The sequence below is a fragment of the Condylura cristata genome, unplaced genomic scaffold, assembly GCF_000260355.1.
Source record: "Condylura cristata isolate star-nosed mole 26May11 unplaced genomic scaffold, ConCri1.0 scaffold00007, whole genome shotgun sequence".
Taxonomy (NCBI): Eukaryota; Metazoa; Chordata; class Mammalia; order Eulipotyphla; family Talpidae; genus Condylura; species Condylura cristata.
The window spans coordinates 53,827,404-53,834,196 of record NW_004567108.1 but is presented as its reverse complement, the minus strand read 5'-3'; positions in this window follow the sequence as shown (position 1 = coordinate 53,834,196).

Sequence of the window (6,793 nt, the reverse complement as noted above, 5' to 3'; positions counted from 1 at the left end):
AGGGGACCAGTGGGTAGATCAGGAGAGGTCTGCTGCACCATGTGGGTAACCTCCCAGGCGGGGATTGAACTCATGCTGAAGTGGCTTTAGCTTTTTAGTGCTGTGCTTTAACCCACTGTGACACCAGGGAGGGCTGGTAGTATTTTTTTTTGCTGTTGTTGTTTAAAGAAGGTAACTTCAGAAAATTCATAGCCATGCTTTAAACTTCACAGCAACTGGGAAAGTAGTGATGCCTCTAATTGACATAAATGATTCAGGAGAAAGGAATTGGCTGGGTAGGAGACAGTGGTAAGAGTATGTGTATCCGGTAGGTGTGTCTTAGGGTAGTGAGGGAATGCAGGGGAGAGGTGGGAACTGAAAATGAGGTTAGGGTTTATAGGATGAAAGTTGATGTTTAAAGCACAAATAAGATTCTTTGGGTAATATCTGTAGAGGTGAAGAGAGAGGTTCAGGTATAGGTCTGGTATAAAATGAATATGCCCCCTCAAATTGATATAATGTAATCTTAATGCACAATAGGATGGTATTAGGAGGTGATCAGTTATGAGGGTCTTCATGAATGCAATTAGTGGCCTTATGGAAGAGACTCCCAGACAACTCTCTGATTTTCTTCCTGTCATGTGAAGGTATAAAGAGGAGATGGACCCCACAAAACCAGTCATGCTGTCACCTGATCTCCTGGGACTTCCTGTTCTCAGATTTGTGAGAAATTTCTGTTTTTGATCAGTCATACAGTCTGTGGGGCTCTTATCACAGTCTGATCTCACTAAGATATTTGGGTAGTACTGACATTAAATGTTGGTGTTCCTTAAAAGGGGAAATAAACAGAAGGGAGCTGAGAAGTAGCAGCCACCACTGTTGGACAGGACCGAGTGGTCATGGGCAGTCCAGAGTAGACAGCCCCCAGGCCAGAAAGGTCAGCAACACACAGGCCCCAGAGGAGCGACTTCTAGAGGTGGCCTTTACAGAATCCTGTGATAAAAAGAGTTTCAACAAAGAGGGATGGGGCCCAGTGATGGTAGTGGGACATTGTTGGGGTGGGTGTTGTTGATGGGAAGTTGGGGTGCGGGATACTGAGGTAAGATGCTCTGCTTTCACAGTTGGGCTGCATTCAGGTGATGAGAGAAATTCTTTCTTTCCTCACAAAAGTCTCCCCTGTGATTGCACTAGAGTCACATGGCACCTCATTCACAATTGTTAGAAACGTGTAAAAGTCATTGAATGGAAAAAGCTTTTAGGAGCACAAGGCAGCCAGGGTGGATCACATCACAGCGCAAACATGTGACACATCCCTAGATAAGCCTGAAGCCACAGCCAGTAACAGCTCTGGAATCTGCCAGGGAGTAGCCGCTGCAAGGAGCAAATCCACTTCCTCTGTTTGGCATCTGCTGGCTGCTGAGAAGGGCAATTAGCCAAGTCAGTTTTCCTGAAGGGTTCGGAGTCCTGCAGGCTCTGAGCGAGGTCTGCCTATGGGTAGTGAGTAAGGACTGTTGGGCCGAGGAAGTGTTATGTCACCTTACACATTCTACTAGTCATCCTGTCATTTCCCTTTCACGAATAGGCAAATGCAAACCTTCAGGAGAAACAATTTTGATGGTCAATTTTTTTTTTTTTTAATACTGTGGGACTTGAATGTGGCTGCTGGAAAAAATTTGTTGCAGTTGATAAATTGTGATTAAATGAATTCATACACTTAATGCTCTTGGAACACTGCATGAAGGACAAACACCATACACATGTGAGGTTGTATCATTAGGATCACTGCATTGTTAGACTGTAGCTTTAAGTACAGGGTTACAGTTTGATTCAGAGGAAATGCTTCTCCCTTAGCTTACATTTCATAGATAAGATAAACTTCATATTTTGGATCTTTTAAAGAAGCATTATAAAGATGGGAGTAAAATTTCTTCAGCCCTAAGTAAAAGCACTGTGACCACAAGACAAATTGACAATGATCCATGTGTACTCAAAACAGAGGCCAAATTTGACAACCGAGGGGATATATTTAGACTAAGTGGATGTGCTTTGTGACTGGCGGTCTTTGATTCCAGCGACTTGTTCTTTGCCTCTGAATGTCCAGCTTTAGAAGGCATCCTTCTGGGAAAAGCGGTGTGCTCAGTGATTGAATGCACAATGTAAGGCGATCTGACTTGAAGGCCTGCTGAAAATTAGGAGCCCCTTTGTACACCTTCTCTCTCAGAGAGAATGCTGGCAAGTTCAGGTCAAAAGCTGTTTACTTACTACCAAATCCTAGCCTAGGGCTGTGCCCAACTCTGTCCTGATCTCTCATTTTTCTTTTCCCTGTGTGTCCCAAGAGTGGCCAGGTGAGAAGTCCCAGCAATCAGTGGGGGAGGTCTGGAGTAGAATCTATGGGGATTACTTTATTCTTTTATTTCTACTCAGAAAATAAAATTTTGTTTACCAAAACCTTCTCATGCCCACACTTTTGAAAGCAGGAGTCCAACTTGATTCAATGTGAAAGCTTGATTAAAATCCATAGCAAGCTATGGCTTAGTAGGGAAAAAATGGAAGATGTGATTTCTTACTTCCAGAAGCTCATAATGTATTGCAGATGTAAAATTTATTTCTCTAGTTATCTATCTAAAATAAATACACAGTTAGCAATGCATATTTCGAAATGTAAATTTTCTAGTCAGAAGTTAGCAGGATAATTTATACGTTTGGAGGAATGTTTTAGGAAAATGGAGTAGAGTATGGTGAAGTAGATGTGGTGAATTAGAGACAAAGACTTGTTTAGGAAATTACCCCACTAGATAGAAATGGACTTTCAAAAAAAAATATTTTTTAAAGATTTATTTATTTACACATACAGAACTGGGGCACAGGCGAGAGGGGCAAGGGCCGTAGGAGGCTTCACCAGAGACAGAGTGGGGAGCAGAACAGGCAGACTGATGAAGTACACTGCTGAGGGGAGCAGTAGGCAAGACAGGAGAGGTCTGCCATGCTATGTGGATCACCTCTGAGTACTAGTACTTGAACTAGTACTGAAGTGGCTGCGGCAAGCTTGCCGCGCTGAGTCCTAACCCACTGAGCCACCAGGGAGGGCCCTGAAAATATTTCAGACAGAAGTAATTGTGGCAGGATAAAAAGGAGCACAGGGGTGATGAGTGACCCATGAGTGTGATCACTGGCTGGAGGTTCAGTGTAAGATAGAATCATTTACTGTAGTAAGAAGGGCTGCTGAGTTTTGACAGACCTATGCTTCAGGAGAACACATTCAGGAGAACACAAGTAGGGTGGTCTCTGATGCTAAGTAGAGGGGATTTAATTTAATCAAGGGGCAAGCGGTGTGTTTTGCACACAGCAGATGTTCTCTAAGTGCTTGTTGTACCTAATGCGACTCACATCTGAATTTGTGAGGGTTTCATGGATCTTAAATTCCTCAAATGCCTTTTTCTCTTTTGCTGTTACTATATTCTGACATTCAGCTGTGTCTTGGATCTTCCCCAGGCTGCACATCTGTGCTTAAAAAGCCCCCAAATGTACAATACTTTCATCAAACTGTGAATGTGTCCTAGATAACCCAATAAGGATTAGGATTATAAAGCCTGAAATAGAGTTGTGTTAGCTTTATGTATCACTTCAGTGATTTGTGTAAGAATATTGGTTCTCAATAATTTTCAAATTGATGTTATGTCTAAAGCCAGCTGTTCGTAGCTCAAGTTTGTGGGTCTTAGAATAGTTTCTATGGGTTCTTTTGTCTCTGAAACTCACATCGTTCAGGACCTAGAGATTAGAATTTATGTCTTTAGAAATGGAGCAACACCTATTGGGTGTCAAAACAATAGGAGTAAACTTATCTGCTCAAGTTCAATTTTGTTTGACTGGTGCCTGTGGCGAGATCAGATGGAATATGAGATTGTTTCTAATTTAATTTATGTTTATATGGACCAAGAGGTCAAGGAATGTTATGGGAGAAATTAGTAGTGTTCTTGAACTCTCTCTCACACTCAAATGTATATTTAGAATTTGAGTGACTCCAAGAAGAAAATAAAAATTTGACTTCACATCTATAATAATATACATTTGAGTTAGCTACTACAATTTGAACAAACTTCATAAAGGGCAGAAATTGCTTGATTCCCATTGAGATAGTTTTCATCAACAAAGTGGGTCCCATACAAGATAGTAAAATATATACGTATAAGTATGTGTGTGTATATATTTACATATATATAAACATATATAATTGCATATACATATCTATAAATATGTGCATATACACATGTATACATGAAATTGTTATTATCACTTTGTTTACAATAAACCTTATTTCTGTGAACAATAAGATACTTAAACAATGTAGTTTACACAAGTCCCAATGATGAAATTAAAAAAAAAAGAAGTTTAAATAAAAAGCCAAGGGTGAAGGATTTGAGTGAAGTAGGGGAAGCCCTAATACACTACAGATACCTCCCTCAGGACCAAAATGCTCACTCTATGGGTGTCTAATGGTTGAAATAGTAGCCACTACAGTTTCATTTTCCACTTCTCTTACAGGAAATTATCTTAACCAATGGTACTTCCTCACTCAAAGTTAAGCCTCTGTCCCTGGGCTGTGCACATCATGGAGAGGTCATGACAGGGTGTAAGAGTTCAGCCTTTTGCCTCAAGCTGGAGCATCACTGAGTGCTCATTCAGCTCAAGAGCTTCCTGTGGGACTGGCTCCCACCCTTTGTATTCCAGTTTCCCTTCTCTTTCTGCTCAGTCTTCTTCCCTGATTCCTTGGTGGTGATCTCCCGACACACTGTAACAAACCTTCTGCTCACAGCCCCTGGTCAGAGTTTGTTTTCTCAAGGTTACCTAATCCAAAGGAAGGGAGAAAAGGAGTAGTCCTTACCATCATGCAAGTCAATAGGAATTTTGAATGATGGAAAGAAAATAGTGGGGGATTTTGGAAACTCATCTGGTTATGCCATCAGGGACAGCTTTCTTTCTTTTTGGAACACCATAAAAGAGAGATTGTTATTTTACACAGGTGGCTAAGAAAATCTTCTCTCATAAGAGCTGAGGAGAAATCTGGAGAAAGTGGAAGCAGGATCACTGGAAGAAGAGTGTAACAAGGAAAGGGAACATCAGGTACAAAGGCCACAAAGTGGGACCATGCTGGCATTCTCCAGGAAAAGCACAGCACTTCAGCCTAGTGCTGACTGGAGCAGAGAAGGTACAGAGGAGAACTTTGTGAAAAATAAGGTCAGAAATACAGGTATACTAGACATGCAGCATCTTACACTATCACACAACTTTGGATTTTGGTTGGAGTGAGATGGTGAGCTATTGGAGGAATTTTTATAGGGAATTGACCTAACCTGACATGTTTTAAAAGTATCAGCCTGGCTCATATTTGAGGTTGGATTTTTTAAAAATAATATAATAGTTTATTTTTACATCATTTTGTATATATTTTTTTCATCTCAATTGTAATCCCTATGGGTTACCCATCACCAAGTCACCCGTGTTCCATCACCATAGTCCAGTGCACTTCCCTCTCCCCACTGTTTTTGATCCCATTCCCCACTCCACCCCCATAAAATGTCTCTGGTATATGGCTGTTCATTATTATTATTATCTCGCCTAGTCCATTATACTCCTGCTATGAGCGAAACCATCCAGTATTTTTCTTTTTCTTTCTGGCTTATCTCACTAAGCATGATCTTTTCCAGCTTCATCCTTGTTGCTGCAAAAGGCATGTGTTTATTTATTTATTTATTTATTTTTTGGTTGCTGAGTAATATTTCACTGTGTATATGTACCACATCCTTTTAATCCAGTCACCGACTTTTGGGCATCTGGGCTGTCTTTGAGATTGGATTTTATGGGACAAAGATGAAAACTAATTAGGAGGATACAGCCATACCCAGGTGAGAGACTCTGCTGCTGAGGACTGATGTGGTAGAGAGAGAGAGGAGAAGTGTGTGCCCTCACCAGTCAACGTGCTGCTGACAGTGAGCCTCTGCAGTGTGGCCACAGGGGAGTTGATGGGCAGTGTCAAGGAGCAGATGAGAGCACTGGGAACTTGTGAAGCAGAGGAGTGGCCTTAGGTAGTAACAACTACAGTAAAAGGAGTGACATTAAATTCAATAGGGTGGTAGTATCAACTCATCAGTAGCCAATGTACAGATTGTACCTCAGATTTTTAAAAAAATGTATCCCTCAGAATATTAACAGAATCATAAGAGAAGTGGAAAATGCAACAGCAGTTTTCATCCATCAGGCTGGCAGAAACTGTGAACAGTTTGATAGCTCACAGCTAGTGGGATATAATTGGTATAGCCTGGAGAAGGGGAAATTTGGCAAATATTTATAAAATTTAAAATACAGACCCTCCTTGGTAGCACCAATTGTTAAGATGCAGCACTGCAAGTGAGCTGCAGCTGCTTCAGCCTGAGTTTGATCCCTGTCCTGTAGGTGACCCACGTGGCGCAGCAGACCTCTCCTGACCCACCCACTGCTCTCCTCAGCAGTGTACTTTGTTGATCTCTTGATCTGCCTGTTCTGCTCCCCACTCTGTTGCTGGTGAAGCCTCTTATCGACCTGCACCTCTGTACCCAGTTCTGTAGGCATAAATAAATAAATCTTTAAAAAAAATTTACAGGGCCCTCCCTGGTGGCACAGTGGGTTAAAAGCACAGCACTAAGAAGCTTAAGCCACTTCCACATGAGTTCGATCCCTGCCTGCCCCGGGAGATGATCCACATGTCGCGGCAGATCTCTCCTGACCCACCCGTTGCTCTCCTCAGCAGTGTACTTCCTCCATCTACCTGTTCTGCTCC